The sequence below is a fragment of the Pinus tabuliformis genome, chromosome 8 (genome assembly GCF_031772625.1).
Source record: "Pinus tabuliformis cultivar Carrire ecotype Pingquan chromosome 8, CPIR1, whole genome shotgun sequence".
Lineage (NCBI taxonomy): Eukaryota > Viridiplantae > Streptophyta > Pinopsida > Pinales > Pinaceae > Pinus > Pinus tabuliformis.
The window spans coordinates 368,736,753-368,760,400 of NC_142294.1; the positions used below are offsets into that span (position 1 = coordinate 368,736,753).

Genomic DNA, 23,648 nt, shown 5'->3' on the forward strand with positions numbered 1-23,648 from the left:
TGAATATGAAATTAGCGTTACACGATATTGATTCAAAATCCTTTTAACTGTTTTGTGTTGAAATATTTTCATGGCTATTAGAAAAGTTTACTTTCATGTTGTTATTTGAGCACATGTTATTTATATAGTTGACCAAGTTCACGCATTAGAGAACAAAATGTTATTGCAAATAAAACGACAAGGATTAAACATCACACCTTAGATTATTTGTTTTCACAAGCTATTTACAACTTGAGCTTTTTAGCATGTAACTTAATTGGAATGATTGTGCCTAAGTTTTCCATGAAGGTTGAATACTAAGTTACTAAGGTGTTCTTTTCTATGGTGACGTTTACTTGTTTATATAGGTCATCTAGCCACATAGTGGTATTTATCACTCAAATGAAGAAAACTTGTTCAGGTTTCTTCTTTTTATGTGAAAGAATGGCTTTATCATTCTTGATGTTGAGGTATATGTCATATAAATCCTTTATAGTATACTTTAGTTTATATTCTAGTGTTCATCGTCTTTCATATCTTACACTTTGCATTGTATCTTCTTTTGTTTTTAGAGAAGGAACTCAATATTGATTGCAAGCAACAAGATTTGAATAAAGAGGAGAGCACTAACACTTGAGTGACAAATGAAAAAAGAGAGAGAAGAGAACTTGTGTAGTGATACCCTTAAAGTCAATATCCCACATAAGACACACACATAGAGACTTATGTTCAAGTCTTTACAGTTGGCGAATTCAACTGCAATGACTTGGCAACACAATGATAATGTTTTGTAGTGATGAAAAAACATTTCATGTGTAAATTGTAGTCCTACCAATGTTAAGTTGGAAACTCGTATTGTAATCCTTGACATTTCATATAATATAATTTATGTGGTTGGGATTATTTATAGTTGCACTTGATATTGTTTAGTATTTTAATTAACATATGTAACTTTTCATTTTCATATTAGATAAATCAGTGCAAATTGTATGACAATTAATTTAGTCGCAAAATCATACCAATTAAAAAATGTTGATTAATAATGAACCATAAAATCAGTCTAAAACAACTAAATTAGTAGTTTATATTGATTAATGATGAACACAAATAAAATGAATATGCGATTAAATTAGTCATTTATAATGATTATTAATATAAATAAATGAAATGAATATAAACTACTAAATTAGTCGTTTATATAATGAATATGAAACTACCAAAAAAATATAAATGACTACTGCAAATGATTAATTTGTGATTACAAATGACAACTAAATTTTGCATATATACGACTATTAGTAGCTAATTTAGAGTATCTTATAATACAACAAAAATTTAGTCATATTTATTTGGTCATTAATTGGACTCAAATGGAAACTAAAATTTTCATATATATGACTATTAGTTACTACTGGTCACTAACTGAAAAATGGTCGTTTATATGAAAATTTTAGTCATTGTTTTAGTAAATAATTAGTCATTTTGTACTAGTGATTGGAGCGACAAATGAAAAAAGGGAAAGAGAAGAAAACCGGTCTAGTGATACTCTTAGAGCCACTATCTCACATAAGACACACACATAAAGAATGATGGTCAATTCTTCGGAGTTGGTGAATTCACTTGCAATGCCTTGGCAACACAGTGATAATATTTTGAAGTGATGAAACAATATTTCATGTGTAAATCGTACTCCAACTAATTAATATAAAGTTGGAAAGTAATATTTTAATACTTGACATTTTATATAATATAATTTGTGGTTGAAATTATTTATAGTTGCACTTGATATTATTTGTTATTGTAATTAAAATATGTAGCTTTTTGTTTTCATATTATATGAACATGCACATTGTATGCCAAAATTTTTTAATTTAGTCGCAAAATCATACTAATTAATTTATGTTGATTAGCAACGAATACATAAAATCGCTCTAAAACTACCAAATTTATAGCTTATATTGATTAATGATGAACACAAATAAAATTAATACACGACTAAATTAGTCATTTATAGTGATTATTAATGAAATTAAATGAAATGAATATAAAGTACTAAATCAATCATTTATGTAATGAATATGAAACTACCAGAAAAAAAGATAAATGACTACTACAAATGATAAATTTGTGATTAGAAATGAAGACTAAATTTTGCATATATACGACTATTAGTAGCTAATTTACAATATCTAACAATGTAGACTTTGAAACACAAACTATAAACTAAAAACAAGAACTATAGCCCAAAAACCCCGAAAAAACATTAAAAGCAATGCTAAAAACGAAAAGTGCGTATACTGGAACGATGGCTTTTTTAAGGGTAAATTTTGGACATGTTTTAAAAATGGAAGTGAAAACTAATTTTATGTGCAAAAATTGTGCGAAAAACACCTTGAAAATTAAAATTGTTGATACTAAAATGATGGTTTTTATTTTAGGGTCAATTTTCAACATTTTAAAAAAATGGTATTAAAACCGAATTTTTATGTGTAAAAATTGTGCAAAAAACACCCTCAAAACGAAAAGTGTTGATGCTGCAATAACACTTTTTTTTGTAGGGTAAATTTTCAACATGTTTTAAAAATGGCAGTGAAAACAAATTTTTTGTTGCAAAATTTGTGCAAAAAAAACCCTCAAAATGAAAAGTGTGATGATCGAATAACACTTTTTTTTTTTCTGGGGTAAATTTTGAACATTTTGAAATAATGGTGTAAACGATTTTAACATGACTCCCAAAAACATTAAAATTTCAAAAGAATAATGAAAACATAAAATTAAAAATTAAAACAATGAAAAAAAACAAAAAAGAAGTTAAAAAAAAAAATAACAAAACATAAATAAAAATATATATTAAAAACAAAATTAAAAATTAAAAAAAAAATCAAATTTACAAAAAAGACAAAAAGAAAAAATAGCGAACATAAAAAAAAAAAAACAATCATAAAAATGTTAAAAAAAACAAAATTAACCTATAAAAGATAAGAATTAAAAAACTAGAAAATAAAAAATAAATACAAAGAAATAAATAATAAGAAAAACATATTTTTACAAAAAAATATATATATTTTTTTATATCCTAAACCATAAAACAAATTGGAAAAAAAAAAAACAAACAAACCTATAAAATTAAGCAAGTAAAAATAGAGAAATTTAAAAAGCATATACTAAAAAAAATAAAGATTAAAAAAGAAAATATAGAAAATTAACAAAAAAGAACAAAAAATAATAAAAAAAATACTAAAATTAAGATTAAAAAAATTAAAAAAAAAACATAAAAAAATAAAAATATATTTAATTAATATATATATATATATATATATATATATATATATATATATAATTTAAAAGAAAAAAATTTAAAATTAAAAAAATCTAAAAAAAATACATTAAACATTTAATTTTTTTTTAAATGTATTTTTTCAAATACATTTAACATTTAAATTTTTTGGTTTTTATTTTTTTTATTTTTTTCCAAACATGTTTTTTTTTTTTTTAATTAAATGTTAAATGTTTTATTAATTATATATATATATTTTAACTATAATTTTTTTTAATATTTTAAATTTTTTTTAAATCAAAAGTATACTTTGTTTTTTTTTTGAATTTTAAATGTTTTTTTTCATTTTTAAATCGAAAAAATATCAATTTAATTTTTAATTTTTAATCTTTTATATTTATTAAAAGTGTAGGTTTAAATTTTTAAAAGTTTTTTTAAATCATAAATATATGTTTCTTAAAATTTTAAATGTTTTTTATTTTTTTTAAAACAAAAATATATGTTTTTTTTTTTTAAATGGTTTTTTAAACAAAATTATATATATATAAATTTAAAATATTCTTATTTTTTTTAATATATATATAGATAGTATTTTTTTTTTGAACTTTAATTTGAGTATATTGTGGTTTTTTTAGTTTTTTTTTTTATGTTTTTAATCTTACTTTTAATAGTTTTTTAGATTTTTATTGATTTTCTTTAATATAGTTTGTTTTTAATTTTTTATTTTTATTTTAGTATTTTGTTAATGTTTTTCTAGATTTTTCTCTTTTTAGTTACTTAATTTTATAGTTTTTTTAATTTTTTTTGTTTTAATTTTTCCAATTTTTTTATGGTTTACGAGATAACTTTTTATATATATATATATATATATATATATATATATATATATATATATATATATATATATATCTATATTTGTCTCTTATATATATATATATATATATTTATATTTGCTTTTTTATGTCAAAAACAAATTGACATAGAAAATTTTAAAGTGTAAAAGCATGTAGCATTTAAAAAAAAATATCCACACTTAATACATTAAAATATTTAAAGTGTCAAAAATTGTTAAATTTAGAAAATATTTATTTACATTTCATACATTATAAAATTGAATGTCAAAAAATAGGTCCTTTAAAAAAATGGCCTGATGCAGAATCATCACTTTTTTAAATCAGCATGCAAATCACTAACATTCTAAAATGTAATGTATATAACAGAATTTAAAGTGTCAAAAACTATGCTCTCAAAAAAAATGTGTGTTCTGCATCGCCCCTTTTCAAAATTGGGCCATTTTTTTCTATCTATACGAAACGGGTAGCAGTATTAGTTCCCGTTTCAAAGTTTACATTGTTATCTTATAACACGACTAAAATTTAGTCATATTTCTTTAGTCATTAATTGACTTAAACGATGACTAAAATTTGCATATATATGACTATTAGTAGTTAATTTACAGTATCTTATAACACGACTAACATTTTGGTCATATTTCTTTGGTTATTAATTGATTTTCTCGAGTGATAATGTAGTAATATCTTTTGTTTTATATTTGGTCATTAAATGTGGCAATTAATGACAAATTCAATGAATAAATTAATAACCAAATTTATGACTAAATATACTACTAAATGATAAAATTGAAACAACAAATTAATGACTATGCTAAAAATTACTACAAGTTGGTCATGTTATAAAATACTGTAAATTAGCTACTATTGGTCACCGACTGAAAAATGGTCATTTATATGCAAATTTTAGTCATTTTTTAGTAATTAATTAGCCATTTTGTAATAGTGAAATAAGTTCAAATAAATTCAAATCATACCTCATTGGTCACTTGTCAATAAAGTACACTTGCAATTTTTCTTACTTCCTATCACAATAAGTTAACTAGCTCATCGATCAAATCATCATATATAAGCATATCACATCTAATTAGCTCAAAACGCAACCATCATAGATCAAAGTCATATGCATAATAAAAACTGAAATAAAATACTGATATTTATCCTTTAATTGGTCCTCACTTCTGCCTTTGTTATTTCCATAGACAAATTGGTTCATTTGCCACACCAGGCAAGCACCTAGTGCCTTCACTTCTATTCAATTATGTACACTATACATAGTGTACACCACAACACATACACCCATACACATCATACAACACCAAACAATACATGCACCTACACCCGTCATACAACAAAACACATACACCTACACCTGGAGTATAACATACCATGTACAACTACAACTGGTGTAATAAAAAACACATACACGTACGCTTGGTGTACAACACAACACATACGCCTCACTACAAGAAAAAATGACATTGGTGAGGGTCATGCCTGTGACGGACCTTTAAGTTCCATCACCAATGTCACATATGGTGACGGTCTTTAAAAAAGCGTTGTTGTAAGTGTATATAGTGATGGTCCTTTAAGGTTTGTCACCAAAGCCATTTTCAATGACACTTTTGGTGAGGGTCGTTAAAGGCCCATCACTAATTTTGTCTTTGGTGACACTTTTGGTGAGGGTCATTAAAGGCCCATCACTAATTCTCTCTTTGGTGACACTTCTAGTGATGATCTTTTATTGACTTTCACTAATAATCTTTTTGGTTACATTTGGTGGTCGTCAATAAATGTTTCTCACCATTGATCATTCCAATGACTTTTTTATGACGCTTCATGCTTGTGACAGACCTTTAAGGTCCGTCACCATTGTTGCATATGGTGACGGTCTTTAAAAAATCATTGTTGTAAGTGTTTATAGTGATGGTCCTTTAAGGTTTGTCACCAAAGCCATTTTCAATGACACTTTTGGTGAGGATCGTTAAAGGCTCGTCACTAATTCTTTCTTTGGTGACACTTTTGGTGAGGGTCGTTAAAGGCCCATCACTAATTTTCTCTTTTGTGACACTTCTAGTGATGATCTTTTATTGACCCTCACCAATGCTCTTTTTGGTTACTTTTGGTGATGGTCAAAAAATGTTCATCATCATTGATCATGATAATGAATTTTTGATGATGCTATGTACCTGTTACTATATTCTTTTTCAAAACATAACAATTTAAGACCATTTTTGTGGATTCTTTTTCGGTATGTGTCCAAGGACATAGTGGTTATAATATTCAGTGAATTTCTTAAGAAGTAATTACTGTGTATCATTTCCCTCGATTCCTAAGACTATAGTTTTCCTATGAGTCAGCACATCATTCATCTCTATTAGGTTTATTATCAAGCAAATTTCCTTTAAAAAAAATTCCACTGGTGTGTCTAGGAACTATATTATTTAATACACTCATGGCACACCTTAACATGCTTTGGAACAATACACTAACATTCCTTAGCACCTCGCATGTCTTGGAACATCTTTGTACTTAGAACATATTTCCATGAGTAGGATGCCCAAGCACATGTTGGCTTACCCTAACATAGCATTCCTTGATCATTGACCTGGTAACAAAGCACATGTAGCACAGGTTCAAGGGGAGCATTAGCCTTCATGTACATTCAGAATTGTTGGCATTATGGTTGTTGAGTCCAACTATGGTTTCAGATATCTATAACATTTGTTGCTTAAGTCATGTAAAAGTCTAGGGTGTGATATGTCTTCTCATACATTTGAATGAGTCCTTTGGGACAAATAATATAATTTGTATCCCCACATTACATGGGATGGATGATGTAATGTTTATTGTTTCTTTCATGTATAAGCAATTGGTATATCCCCACTTGGTTGGGTGGATGAGTCAAAATTTGTATATCCCCACTTGGTTGGGCGATGGATCTATGTATGAGCCATTGGTGATAGGAAGGTCATCCTCACATAGCTGAGTTATAGAGTCATTATTTTAGAAAATATTTTTTTGCAGACTCTGCTTGTGCTCAGGGGGAGCATGGACGGTTTTAGTAAATCTCAGCATGTAGAAAAGGGTAGCTCTATCAGATAATTCAACATGTACTCAGGGGGAGAATGAACAACATAATGTATGTCAAAGGGAGAAAATATCTTGGTCCACCGTTTTCCCTTGATGTCAAAGGGGGAGAGTGACTTGGTGTTGTTGTTGCCATCAAGTCCAAAGGGGGAGATTGTTGGCATTATGATACAGGTGTTGTCCTTGATGGCAACTCACTCAGATGAAAAATCATAGTGCGGCATGTCAACAGCAAAAAATTATAGATTATACTACAAAGAATAAAGAAAGAGAGATATACGCAGGTTCACCTTGACCAAGTTGCGTATACACGTAGGTTTACTAAACAAAAGAAGCATATACATACACATACACCTTCACAAAAGGAAAAACATGTGTATCTTGGGGAAACAAAGTTTTTGGTCCAAGGTATTTGACCCAAGGTAATTGGTTCGAGGTAGTTGGTCCAAGTTATTGGTCCTAAGTAGTTTTGGTCCATGGTATTGAGAAAGGCCTAAAACTATATAAGGAGGAGACGATCATTACGCCAAAGTGTGCAAGGATTTGAATATCTTCTGAAGTGCTGAATCATATATGCAGGTTAATGAGCTCTGATGATTTTCTTGATCTGATCTAAGGATGCACCTACAAGGTTGATGAAGGTTGATGGACTGGGACCATAAAGGCTTAAGAGTATTATCATTATGTGGTTTGATCTTGAAAATTCTAGATCTGAATACTGACACATGTTTATTTCTGTAAATGTGATGATATGGGTATAACTGAAGTCTGGAATAGTTGTGATATTTAAGTTATCATTTACAGATCTGTACACAGGTTCGATTTAGTAAAATATCATATACACGTTGGTTCTACATAGCAAAGTAGCGTATACATCATAAATTTGAATTTTCAGATCTGTACACTGGTTCCCTTTGGTAAAAGTTCATATAAACGTAGGTTCAACACATGGAAGTAGTGTATACCTTATGAAGTATGATGTTTAAAGTTTCAATTGTCTCTGTTTGCTGTTGCAGAGTTTTGGGTTTTGCTTTGTGTTTTGGTGACTGTATTTTGGTGACAGTTTTCTGGATGATCAAATTGATTGATTGTGATTTTCTTCAGTGATGATGGGTTGTCAAGTGATTGATTGATTCAATTGTGGTTGATTCACAAAGTAATGATTGGGTTTCAGTGAGTGGTTGATGCATATGTATTTGATGGTTGTATTACAATTATGATTTTCTGAGTTTCAATGTTGTTGATGGGTCGAGTATAAAAATTGGATGAAACGTGGTCTTCAGATTGGGTGCTGTATTCCAGGAGTATCTAGTCCAAAAATTCATGAAACGTGGTCCCTGGTGGAAGAGTGGAGTTTTTCTATAGCCTAGCACCTACGTATTAGTAAACATATTGGCTAGTACAAGAGCTAGGGGGTTGTATCTCCCTTCCAGTAGTAGCTGGAGAACGAGAGAAGGTTGTAGCCTTCTGCAGGTGGGTGCCTGTGTACTGGTATGAGTCTGCACCAGTACAAGATTGTAAATAGATTTTCTTATTATTAAAAGGAATACAAAGAGGACAGCGGCAGGTGGTTTTTACCCACATTGGGTTTCCACCTTATATCTTGGTGCTCATGTGTGTTGCTTATGTGTGATGCTTTATTCTACTTTTACTGCATTGTTTAACAAATCTCTGATATACTGGTTTAAGCTCAATACATGAAAAATTGTCTAAATCAAAGGTTCTCTGCATATACGCTGATTGCTTTAAGTACAGTCGCATGTACATGTTGTTCACTTCATTGAAGTAGCGTATATAAATCTATTTGGGAAATAAAAGTATAGATCTCATAATATTGATTCACCCCCTCTCAATGTTAATTCCAACAATATCATGGAAAAAGCTAGCCCCTAAGAGTGGAATTGCTTGTAATAAAGTAGGGGAAACACTTTTTGGATCATTTCAGTGGAATTTAGCCCTAACTTGGAAACTCTTCATAAATAGAACAATAATTTTGTTGTTTTCGATTTTTTAGTAGAGAAATAATCTATAAGGATAATTTTTGACATTGTAAAATGAAAATCTATATGGGACTCAATGTATAAATGAGACCTTTATTAATTTGTTGACTATGTTTATCTTTATAATTTTCTTGACAATTTGCTATTATAAAATATATGTAGTCTACTCTAGATTATATTCTAATGTTCCTTATATTTCATATCTTATATTTTGAATTGTACCTTCTTTCATTTTCAGAAGTGGAACTCAGTATTGATGGGAAGAAGCAAGAATTTAACAAAAAGGAGAACAACGTCTTGCCAACATAGTATGAATTCATTTGCTAATATTTTACACCAATTTTTATGTATGATGTTTGAAATTTTTACCATCATATCAATTTCATGGATAAATGATTTCTTATTGTTTTTAAATAGATGATTGTGCAAGAGCTATCTCCAAACTCAACTGTGAAGGATTTGCTTGAGAAAATAGCTTATGGTAGTTGAATTTGTACATCATATAGTTTGCCAATACAAGGGGAGCGCAGGTACTTGAGCTATCAATTTTGGAAATGTTTCAAGTAGGGATTACTATGGTTTTAAATGTTGTGATTCTTTCACCTCATGGTTATTTTGGGCAGGAAAATGTTTTGGGAATGCCAAACAAGACACTGGTGGACAAGTAAACATATTTTTTATAATTGCAATGTCCATTCCATGATATCCTCTCTTTCTTGTTTGATTGCATTTTGAAGGTTTCCTTTGATTTTGTTTTTTCTTTTAAATATGAAATTGAAAATACTTGGTATCATGTCCCATTTAAAAAACATCCAAATCTTGAAGATGAGATTAGTAATACACAATATTAATTGAAATCCTTTTCACTATTTTGTGTTAAGAAAATTCCATTGCTATTAGAAAAGTTTACTGTCATATTGTTATTTGAGCACAAGTTGTCTATATATGTGACCAAGTTCATGCGTTACAAAATGAGATTTTGTTGCGAATAGAACGACAAGGATTAGACATCACACCTCAGATTATTTGTTTTCACAAAGTATCCACATCCTGAGATTTTTAACATGTAAGTTGGCATGTTTGTGCTTAAGATTTCTCTAGAGGTTAAATACTAAGTTATTAAGGTGTTATTTTATTTGGAGATGTTTTATTTGTTTTGTTTCTACATGTCATCTGGCCACATAGTGGCCACTATCACCAAATGACGAAAAATTGTTCGAGTTTCTTACTTTTATGGGGAAAAATGGCATTGCAATTACTGATGTTGAAGTATATGTCGTATAAATATTTTATAGTCTACTTTAGTTTATATTCCAATATTCATTGTCTTTAATGTCTTTAATGTCTTATAATCTTCATTGTATCTTCTTTTGTTTTTAGGAGAGGAACTGACCAATATTGATGGTAAGAAGCAAGAATTGAAGAAATATGAGAACAATAACATTCACTAGTACAAATTATGAAATTAATGACTAGGTGACTAAAGAAGTTACTCACCGCAATTATTTCAAGTGAATTACTACTAAATTTGAGCAATTTTAAGTCACTAAACTAGGAATAACTAACTTAAATGACTAATTTAGTCTAGGGATAAAATATGCGACTAGCTAATAAGTGACTAAACTAAAAGCAACTAACTTAAATGACTAATTTAGTCTAGGATTAAAAAATACGACTAGATAATAAGTGAAAAAATTATTTCATGATGAGACTACCCTACAAGCCACCAAATTTCTATCATATACATGAGGTAAACAAAAATTTGTGGTTTAAGATATAGCTAATTTGGAACAAACTTAGCTCTAGAGCCTCGGGTTTTTTTCCACCTGTAATGTTTATGGACAAAGAGATCAATTTTTAAAGCATGTGGGAGCCAAACTATCACCTTTCCCATGTTGTCTCCCTCTATTGAACATCATAGAAAATCTCCATACATTAGTTATCCTTACTAAAACAAACATTGCATTTGAAATGATCATTAATCCTATGAGATTACTACTTCACTATACTTTTTGACCACACAGAGCTTATTTTGATGTCTAACCTTATTATTTTATGACAATACTACCGTACAAGCCACCAAATTTCTATCATATCCATAAGGTCAACACCAATTTGTGGTTCAATATATAACTAAGTTGGAACAAACTTAGCTCTAGAACCTATGTTATTTTTTCACCCCTAATGCTTATGGAAAAAAAGATATCAATTTCTAAAACATGTGAGAGCCAAAGTATTACCTTTCCCATGTTGACTCCCTCTATTGAACATCATGAAAAATCTCAATAAATTAGTTATCCGTATTAAAACAAACATTTAAATGGAAATTAGGATTGATCATTACCATGACATTACTAGTTTTTTGTTGTTTTTAACCACACAAAGCTTGTTTTGATATCACCATAATTCACTTTTAATAAATCAACCAAAATCCCCTCAAATAATATTCGTGACATAAAGACCTAACAATTTTCATAAATTAATAATTATTTATAATTAGAATTACCTCCCACTAAATGCAAGAAAATGCTCAACATTTTATTTAATGGAATTTACTTCACCTTGAAAACACACAAGAATTTAACACGAGCATTTCATTTAAGTTCCATTCAAGGTTTCCTAGATTTGTTTCTTTCAAATATCAAAATTGTTTATTTTCCTCCATTTGAAAGGTTTGTCTAGGGTGCAGAAGGAGAAGGAGAGTTGTGGCCATGCCATCAAATGTATGAATTGATTGACTTGGTTGAGTTCATGAGATTGGATTCTCCATGCCTCCAATCGTGGTGATTTGGTTCTACCACGGGAATGTGCATAAGATTTCCCACACTACTAGGTGATGGCCCATAACCAAGCCCTCCATCTCTCTATGCAACTTCAAAATACTTATAAACAAGGAAAAGCAGACGGAGATGTATTTGGGAGAGTTAGAAATGTCAGGAAACCTAGCTATGGAAATGGGAATAGAAACGATCCTCACCTCTAATAAAGATAGCCATATCAGGGGTACTACCGTCCATCAATCAAGATTTCCTGTTAGATTATGTATTGGGGCCTGGAGGGAATCTCTGATACTAGTGGGGTTGTGAAGGGACAAATAGGTTCCTAAAACAAGGATTCGAAGGTTAAAGCCCATGTTTCATTAGGTTATTTCCATCGTCAAATAGGATTGGATGGAGAAGTTGTTTGGTTGGTGCACCTCACATTAATTAGGAATCATTTCTCTATCAATGTAAGCTAAATCGACTATATGTTTCTTTTTCTCTCTTGTCCTTCCTGACTTGCAGTATGAGGCCATATGTCTAGGATTCCATGGAGGAAGATGAACCCAAAGGCATAAGAAATAATGGCTTCACCAAAGAAGACGACATGTGCCTTTTTGACAAGAAAATAATCCAAGAAAATAAGAAAAATAAGAGAGAAAGAATGCATTGATTACAACAATGAAATCATATATCCTAAGACCATAGGTGGCCACAAGATAGAGGCTCTAGCACAGATGGATTATGATGATCCAGTCATCCCTAAAAATGATAGAGACCCAAAAAGGACCTCAGATTCGCCTAGACCAAGGCTTTTGAGAGTCTCAAAGCAAATAAATACGATGTCGAGGAAATGGAATTGGGCTCAGACAAGAAGGATTGAGGCCTTGTGCTAGAGGAGAAGTTTACAAAGGCCAAACCCACTCAAAAGGTAGGTAGCTAACCACATTTTATCTTTACTTTTTAATTATAATAATTACTGATTTTTTCCCATGAGGAACTTGAAAGAGTCTCGAACTCTCTAGAATCAGACTACAAAGCCAACCTTCTACTTTATTAAAAACAAAACAAAATGAATATGTATATATACAATGGGATGAGCCCCATGGATAACCTCCATAGTAGGAAAATAGAAAAGCTACGTGAGCTTACATCTCATAACACAACAAAGAAAACTAATTTTCTTTCTTTAGAAATTACCAACACCAACACCCCTCGATAATTGAAATGTAGGGAGGAAATAAACAAATGGGTCCCAACAACTAGGCCTGATGAGGTACCCATGTACAACAACAATGAACCTCATAGAAACCGAGAAACAAGAAAACAAAGAAAAGATAAATTAGTGTAGGAGGATTCAAGAGGACCCCCCAAAGACTACTTCCTTCACCCAAAGCATCAAATGAAGCTAAAGAAACCTAGGAGATGCAAGAGGTTTAATGAAGATGTTATCCACTTGCGCTTTAGTAGGCAGATATTCTAGATGGATAACTCTATCTTGGATCAATTGCTGGATAAAGTGCATGTAGATCTTTATGTGTTTGCTTCTCTCATGCTGAACTGGATTTCTAGAGATGTTGATGGAACTTTTGTTGTCACACCTGAGTGGTCAGATGCTCCAGTTCAATTACAAAACCCATCAGTAACTATCAAATCCAAAGTACTTCTTTACTAGCCAATATTCTAGCACATTAAACAAAGCCTGATGTAGACTTCCGAACATGAACAGAACTAGCCCAATAAAAGTCAATAAAACCTTCTAGATCAGAAGAACCAACGGTGTACTGAATGAGAAACATGGAAGTGCCTTGAATATACTAAAGAATGGAATTAATTGCTTTCCAGTGACTCCCATGTGGATCCTGGGAGAACCGACAGACAAGTGCAACTGCAAAATAGATGTCTGGTCAGGTATATGTCAAATACAACAAAATTCCAACCGACTATCGATACAAGGTCAGATCAACACTCAATGACGAGAAACTAGCAGTGATTGTAACACTTGGCCGAAATGGAGAGGGTGTTGACTTACAATCAACCATGCCAAATCTCTAAAGAAAATCAAGAGCATACTTTTGCTGATAAATGAAGATTCCATCTAAATATTAATGAACCTGCAAACCAAGAAAATAATGCATAAAGCCAAGATCTATCATGTCAAAGTGCTTCATCAACTATTGTTGTACACTCTGTATCATGGATGAATAACTCTGAGTAATAATAAAATCATCCACATATAGAAATAATACCAAAGATCAATTCCTTCTCTTTTAGTATAAACTGTAGGATCTAAGTGACAACGAGAAAAGTCTGTTGTTAGTAGAAAACTATCCATCTTCTCATACCGAGCTCGCATAGCCTGTTTGACACCATAAAAAGAATGACGAAGCCTACAGACAAGAGAAGAGACATGCACAAAACCAAGAGGCTGCTCCATGTAGATTTCTTCCTGCAAATCTCCATGCAAGAAAGCACTCTTCACATTCATCTGATAAACTAACCAGTGTTGTGAGGCAACAAGAGACAACAAAAGACATATGGAATTCATTTTGGCAACAGTAGAAAAAGATTCAAAATAATCAATACCTTCAGTTGCCTATGAAAAACCCTTGGCCACTAGTTGTGCCTTATACATATCAACAGTACCATATGCAACATAATTTGTCCTATAGACCGATTTTCAATGAACTAGTTTTCTTCCCTTGGGAACAGGAACGAGATCCCATGTGTGATTCGTCATCAAAGAAGAATACTCCTCTGTCATGGAAGCTTCCCGTTAAGGTATCCCAACAACATCAAAAAAATTTGGGGATCCTCTAAAATGGAATGACTGAAAAGAGAAATACCAACTATCTTGGGCTAAATACTTTTGGGAGCACGCAAAAAATAACTAAAATCAGACACATCATATCCATACCTTTCAGGCTGCTTCTTCTAGAAAAGGCTTCTCCTCCCTTGTTCTTGATTAAGTTTGTTCCTATGTAGGCTTATCAAATGCAGGAAGTGGTTGTTCTTCTAGCTAATTTTCATCTTCAGGACAAGGATTCTCATCATCCTCTTGATAATCAAGAATAAAAGTATCATCATGACCTACATAATCATGGTAATATATGAAGAGAGTCGGTTATGATGATTGTTTGAAGTTCTAAAAAAAATGAATAGGTATACGAAACAAAAAAACCTTTGAAACATGATCAAAAAATATATATGCTTTCATGTCTTCAAAGTAGCCAACCAAAAACAGTGGTTGGCTCTTTTTCTCCGTAGCTTTACATTTCTCATTTGGAATCAAGGCCCATGTTGCACTACCAAAGAATCTGAAAGTAAAGACATCAAGTTTGACAATAGTCCAAGCTTCCGCTGGAATCATAAGTAACACTACTTTATAGGGCATATGATTCTAAATATAATTGGCACAGTATACTACTTCAGCCCAGAAGGAGGATGGCAGGTTCTTGGATTGAATCATGCAATTGGCCATTTCTTTCAATGTCGCGTTCTTCCTTTCAGCAACGCCATTCTACTGAGGGGTGTATGAAACAAAGTGTTGATGCAAGATGCCATGGTCTCTACAAAAATATTTGAATGTATAACTGACATAATCCCCACCATTATTTGTGCATAGATTCTTGATATAAAGAGATGATTTCTTCTCAACAAAATCTTTAAATGTTCTGAAAGTAGCCAAGAATTCACTTTTAAAGTTAAGAAAATACACCCAATATCTACCTGAGAAATGATAAATGAAGGTAAGTTCATACTTAGCTCCCGAAAAGGAATGGGTTGGAAATGTCAGAAGATCACTATGCAACAACTTGAGAGGAACAATAGCCCATAATGCTTTCCCTTTTGGAAAGGGGCCTTGATATTGTTTTCTAGGAACACATCCTGGACAAACTCCATCTGTGCATGACACCTTAGGAAGACCAAGAAAAATATTTTGAGAATTCATTTGCTGAAAATATTTTTAGTTAAGGTGTCAAAATATTTCATTCCAAAGCTTACTTAATGAATCAGCATGTGCAATAAAATAGTTACCAAAAGAAGGCTCAAAACCTACAAATCTGTATAAGCGAGAGTTGTGATCTACCAATCCATATGCAACAACAATTTTTGTATCTTGTAGATATTGAATGACTACACCATTGGGAGAAGACTCAACTATTTTCCCATCCCCGGAATGGCAGATCTGGTAAATAGAAAGTAAATTTTTGGAGATGTCAAGCACAAGAAAAAATTTCTTGATGCAACCATCATCTAACTGCACAGTGCTTGATCAATGAACACCAAGTTGTGAAGAGTCTCCCACTGCAATATGGGAAACACTACAATCAAATGGAGATGGAAGAAAATTAATGGAATGAGTCATATGATGAGATGCACCTCAGTCAAATATCCAGTTGTTTGAGAATGCATGTAAGGCTCAAGTAGATAAAGCATGGTTTGTTTGACTATTTGCACACTTATCTTCGTTAAGGAACTTCACTTCATTACTCAATGACCTAGCTTAGATCGATCTTTAAGGATTACCCCCTCGACAAGGATATCCTTCTTTTAATCTAAGGAGTGAGAGAAGGCTTCCAAGGTGAAATTTGGTGGCTTTCCTGAGAGTTTCCTTTCAGGCATTTTGGATGGGGTTAAGATTTTTTTTTTTTTCTATGAGAGTGTTTGAGTGGATACATAATTTAGAAAATGCTTACAAGGAAATTAGTTTCCCTTGTTCAGATCGCCTAAACTACTTCAAATAAAATCATTTTCTTTTAATAACATCTAATTTTGATAAATAAATAATTTAATAAAATTGAAAAAATAAGATTAATATGATTATTGTTATTTTTTGTATATGGAAGAATCTAAAACTATAGCGAGCTTGTACTTACGTGACAGGGGACCGATTCTAGCCACTACCACAATCACCTCGAAGTGTAAAAACATTGCCTCACACGTGGAACACTGAGCTAATTGAAGTTTAAACCAATAACATCATAAGAATTTCCTTAACAACCCATTCTATCAAGATCTACACCATGGGGAAATTTAAAAATAACTTTTAATATTAAAAAATATAGCCATTTTATTTTATTTGAAAATCAATTTTAATATATAATTTGAGGAAGTCGACTCAATTAAAACTCTTTTGCAAGTGAGAGGAGTATAAATTGTCAGGTTGGATGCTATGGGTAAAAATAGTCATTTCGAAAGAAATGAACAGGGGGATCACGTGAAAAAAAGAAAGGCTTCATGTTGGCTTGATTGCAACACATGCATGCGAGATCAGTAAGCCTCTCTCATTTACATAATTTTTCTAGCCATCTTTCCATCATCTTCCCATGCATGCTCGAATCTTCTATCCTGCAATTCACATTGTTGGGATTCTAAGGTGTTTTTCAATCTCCTTGTTTTTCTCTTTTTCACAATTCACTTTTCTTGCTTTATTGTTTGAGTTCTTCCTCTACTTTTATTTTCTCATCGAAATTTCAGCTCTCATTGAGGAGGTTTTGTTGTCATGGTATAAATGTGTGGACTAGAATTGGTTGATCACGAGGGAAAAAATGATTAAACTATAGAGGCCATAAATTTTGGGTTTTGGGTGCCTTGGTGGTAAACCCCAGGGATTATAAATTGTATATCCTTCCTTGATAATTGCCATTGTTTTACAACTTGGCATTGTTTCTGTGAAAATAGCACCTGGAAGATCCAGATCTCTATGGTGGGGTTGGATTTTCGATAGACATCTGTGTTTGGTGCTTATAATGGCAATTGAACTAGGGACAACTAGTTCTGAACTACCAATTCCATATCTTTGATATCTGTTATATTGTGGAATTTCACCATCATACTAGTGTAGAGAGCCTTTACTGATGGATTGTCTGCATAATTTGAATTTGAATTGTATTGTCCATGGCATGATTGATTCTTCCACCCTTACAAAGTCTGTAGTCCATGCTGTTAAATCATGTAATAGTTCATCTTCTATGCAATCCCTGTATTTGGGGTCATGAGTAGAGGAATAATGGAATTTGCATCAAACAACCATTGGATATAGACAAAAACTCTTTAATCACATTACTTCAAACCATAGTTAGCAAGATCGAATTCGGATTTAGATTCGAATTCGATACTATATGGTAAAAATTAGAATAATAGTTTTTCAATTCTAAAAAAATTCGACAACATACATCTTAAATTTAAGTATTTGGTGGTTTACGTAGTGCATTATATTTGATATCATTTTGAGATTCAACTGCATTAAGTAAGTCATTCACATATGACCATTTCCATGAGAGGTAATCATAACTGACTAATTTCTCATGATTTTTGAATAGTTTACTTAGCACTCATTGCATCGGGCGATGCTCACATGGGTGAAAAGGTGGGATTTAAACTCATGAAATGAATCACATAGTGTCAATCATCACTTCCGAGGCTTGCACCTGGTAACCAAGACTTCTTGGGAGGTCACCCATCCCAAATCGCCTCTGGCTCAAGCGCGCTTAACTGTTGAGTTTTCTCCACAATCAAGCCCACTTAGCTTGTTACCCCATTTGCAAAACCTTAGCAAGTATTGTGCCTCATGAACCATTCAAGTAGAGATACATCTTAAACGCTAACAAATATGTAGTTTTCTTTCTATAACAACCACTTTGTGCTCATTTATTTCCATTAATTTTGAAATTTAAATAATTTCTATTAATTTTGACAAATATAAACAGTTTTAAAATTACAATTCACCAAAAAAAACTCATTTCAGTCCTCCCTCCAAAAATTTAATTTATTTTCAAAATTTAAAACTTTAATTGAAAATCTAGATATGAAATATTAAAAATATATAAAATTTCTTCTTATATAAACCTATTAAACATTTCAATTAATTAAATTTAATAATTAATATATAATTAAATTTTAAATATTAAAAATATAAAAATAAATTAATTAATATAAATATATTTAAAATTTCAAATAATTTAAATTACACATCGAATTTTTTGACTTCACAACTCAAATTCTTCCATCCTGTGACTATTTATTTTGGCTTTAGTGGCCACCATTCTACGTATGTAGATATAGAATAAACTCTCAACCCAATTTCTTTATAGGCAAATGATAAATTAATCCTCCAAAATGAATGGAATTTTTTCCAAACAATTCCATATACGAATGGAATTATCCAATTTTCGTATTTTTCACAATAGATCCAAACTCTTTGTGTAGTGATCTACTTTGGTCTTCAGACACGGGTCGCATTATTCGTGCACAAAGAAAAGGAGCAAGATCCCTGTTCAAATCCCACACCCATCACAGGAAGGGACCTGCATGTTTCAGAAGCCTCAACTATGGCGAGCACAATGCATACATCAAGGGAATTGTCATTGATGACATACACAACCCTAGCCACAATGCTCCCCTCTGCAAGGTGACCTTCAAGAACTCATTCCTTTACAAGCATCTGAAATAGCTCTTGGTAGCAAATGAAGGTATGTACACAGGATAGTTTGTTTACTATAGAAGCAAGGCCAATTTGACTGTGTGTAATGTGTTTCCCTTGAGGTCTATTCCGGAGGGAGCCATTGTTTGCAACGTGGAAAAAAATGTCAATGATCAGGGTTCTTTTGCTAGGTCTTCTAGAGACTACGCCATCGTCATCAACCACAATATCAATAACAGCACTACCAGGTTTGTGTTTCAATTATATTTAGGGTGGGTTTGTTTCTATCACTACTGGTGTCGACCACAATCCTGACAATAGCACTACCAGGTTTGATTGGTTTTTATATTTTTAGGATGATGGTTTTCAACCGTAGAAATTCTTAGGGTTTAGCTATGTTTTCCCTCGTGACAATTGTATTTGGAGATCTAATTGCTCAATATCATTAGGTTGAATTGCATTAGCGAGTTTGTTTCTGATTCCTACCTCTAGGAGTTTATTGGTAACCGTGAAAACCTTAAGTTGGGATCTTTTTTAAAAAGGAAAAGTCTTAAATATATTCTTTCAAAACATAAATTATTTGTGTTTATCTTTAGTGCTTCCAAAACAATACTTGTATTTGCAAAAAGTCGATAGTACTACGAGATAGGCTTCACCGCCCCACTGGCCTGCATGTGCTAGCCATGCCTATCCTCTCTTCATGACTTTATCTAAACATGTCACAGTGATGGGGTAATTGAACTCTAGTGGGCGGTATCACCACCCCTACTTGAAAACCAATTAAGTCTCTAGTGAATAAACAATTTGTGTTTTCCTTCAATTTCATTTTTGTTGCAAGAAAATAAAAGTTTATTAGAGAGAAAAAAATGTACAAGATTTCTATGTCAAGTATTTAGCCTATATGATACATTGTTTGGTATTTATGTAAATGATCGATAGACACTTTATAGTTCGAGACTCACAACAGTACATATTATACTAGCTAATCAAAAACTCAATCGAAACTTTGACAAAAAAGCATCAATTTATTACACCTCCCCTTGATTGAAGGGTCATATAATATGAAATTTTTCCCCTTTTATTTCTTATTTAACTTAAATTCAGTTTAACCCTTGTCATCATATTTCAAAGAAGACTTCACAGAAGTTCAGGGTTCCTTAGCAATCATGATTGGATTTCACCTATCTGCTTATTCAAAGGATTGATTTCCAACATCTTCCCCTGCTCATAACACACATTAGCCACATCATTTGTTACAATTTCACCCAACATCTCAGGACCAGAACTGGCCCGATGAGGATGTAAGATTTACATTCACCCTTAAGCTTATCAGAAAGGTTTGGTTTTATTTTCTTTTAGATGCAACATCTCCCCTAGCTAATATGACATATTATCCCGAATATTATTTTCTACCGTTCCCCTAACATTGGTAGGACCAGTGCCAGTACCAGAGGAAGGTGAGCATTTTAGACTCAGGAGGGCCTGAGATCATATTTATGTGATATTTTTTCTACCCAGTGGTGATTGAACACGCTATCCTCTCATCAAGTGGTCCTGTATTTATGTGCATACGTGCCTGATAAAAAGTTTCAGATTTAGTCGTTATATGAGGTTATGCTCAGAAAGAAACGTGTTCATAATCCAACATTTATGTCCAATTGCAGCGATTATAATATATCATGAATTTTTATGCAAGACCCTTTCTCAAATCAATTTAAAGTATTTAGGTAGAGGCATAATTTGACAGATCAGCTATCCTTGTGGCCATGGAAACAAATCTACAAAAAAATTTCTAATTGCCTTGAGGGAGTTGGCATTCATACATCCAATAGGAAGGCTAGACATTTGCACCCAGATAATGCCTAAGGATAAGAATTCAATGAATATATTAAAACCTATCTTCCATGGCCTTGGAAAAAAATATTCAACCCTCCATAAACCAAGGCATATTGTACATAAGATTTTCTTTATCAAGGACAAAGATAAATGCAATGATGAAAAAATCTTGCCCCTGGGGTGTATCACCATAGTAGTTTGCAAGAAGAAGCCTCAGGACTTGGATACACATTGATATATTTCAGCATCCGACATACATTATTTAGTATAGAATCAACCTATGTGCATGGTAGTAAGACTCCTCCACGATAACCTAGGAGGCATAGAGAATCAGAACCAATACAAAGGTTGGCTTGTAGGTGTAAAAGAATGAACGTGAGGGATTATTTGAGATAAAAGAAAATCCTTTAAAGAGAAAATTTTTTGGGTCATCCCTCTATTGGTTGAATGCATCAAAGCAAAAGGGATTGTTTCTTTGTTAAGGGGAGTGTTTCGAGGAGCCAAGCCATTTTTGATTGAAAATCTGAATGCCTATATGCCCTTTTCATTTATCATATGTATAGAGGGACATTTGGAGTAGGTCTTGGGTCATCACTACCACTGAGTGTGAAACCATAAGCAGAGAGATTGTGGTGATTGAATATCCGTAAGTGGATGGTGTATGCTTGCAAAGACAATGTGAGATTTATGGAGCCCAATAAGCACAAAGTTGTGTTTAGCATGAAAGCATAATCACAAGCTTCAAACAAGTTAACAGGCTTTAGCTTGGATGTTTAGCAGACGTTATCCTCTCCACCTATATTCAAATCGTTCTTTTGACATGTGGTCCTTGTGGGCTATTTGAATCTCCAAGGAGCCATTTCATGTGGATGGGGACAAGAACAATCCTTGGGTGACTTTCATGGGTTAGATTCTAACCAGTTAGTCGCATAGCCAAGAATTGACTCCACAAATATGCTAGTAGATATTAGTCTTTCCAATAGATCGGGGAGTAAACACTATAGGAAAAACCGAGCAATATGAAAAGGTCAAATAAGCCCTATCTTAGCTTTACACAAATATATTTAATGAGTTAGAAGAATATTTACATAAGTAACAAATGAATCAACTTACATAACCTTATTGGAAGTGCCACGCCCATAATCTTTATGGATAATAGATATGCAAGGTGGCATGTAATAAAAATGGAGTTGAAAATAAGAGAACATGTCCCATGCAGTGCTTTCGTCTAGCTTATAACACCATGCATAGAAAAAATAACATAGTCAACATCAACAAATTTATTTAAATGACTTTAAGCTAGAATATTTGGTAGTGGAAACATGAGAACGAAGAGTGGGACTGCTTAACTTTTATCATGGATCGATAGATCTATGTTGTCTGAATGGGAATATTAGAAAGAAAAAATAATTATTTTAATTCTTCTTAAAATTTATAGGAAACATGTTAATCACAGTTTACAAGTTACTTGGGGCCTTATTTTCATATTGTGTGTTGAATGTCGGTTCTATGTTGAATTTAAATTTTGTTATATGATGTGATTGTCTCATTTTCTAGGGTGAATCTTCCCTCTGGAGCTATGAATATTGTGCCAAGTGGTTGTAGATCTATGATTGGTCAAGTTGCTCGAGGTGGAAGAACAAAAAAACCAATGCTCAAGGTTGGCAATGCATACCACAAATACAAGGTCAGAAGAAATTGTTGGCCCAAGGTTCGTGGTGTGGCTATGAATCTAGTTGAGCATCCTCATGGTGGTCATCAACATATTGTTCATGCTAGTAATGTACGCCATGATGCACCACCAGGGAAAAAAGTTGGGCTTATTTCTACCTCAAGAATTGTTCATCTACATGGACAAGCTGCATCAATAGCTGCAAATATGGACAACTAACTTAGTTCATTTATATTTGCAAGGATTTCATTGTCTTATTTTGGTGTTTTATTTTGTCATAATGTATCTAATGAATTCTACTGTGGATACGAGGAAGTGGACACCAGTTGAACGACTTACTTAGTCCTGGGAAGCATCGAGTATGGAAGTGGATGGAAGTCTCTTAGAGTGGGTATGCAACAGTTTTACCCATTTTCATTTTGTTTATCATTCATTATTTGTGTTGGTTCTGATAACCAATTTTAATTATTTATCTTTTTTTTTTCACTTTATATCATTAACATTCCATGTTTCCTAGGCTAGGTAACATTTTTGGTTGCTTTATATGAGCAACCTATAGGACTAGGATGTTCCCAATGAGTTTTGAACATTTTTCCAGTATGCCTTATCAATTCTAGACTGTCATTGAGGGTTATCGCTTGAATTGTTGTCAGGTTTTACATTTGATTGACAATGAAACTCCCTGCTTTTTATAAATTAGTTGTATGTTAATTTTTAAAATTATTTAATAAAATTGTCTTCAATAGCCACACTTCAAA

The 23,648-nt window shown here is 32.1% G+C and overlaps 1 pseudogene; it reads left to right on the plus strand.

The window, feature by feature from the left end:
• Positions 1-23,109, plus strand: part of LOC149235646 (large ribosomal subunit protein uL2-like) — a 31,973-nt pseudogene extending 8,864 nt beyond the window's left edge.
• The last annotated feature ends 539 nt before the right edge of the window (positions 23,110-23,648 follow it).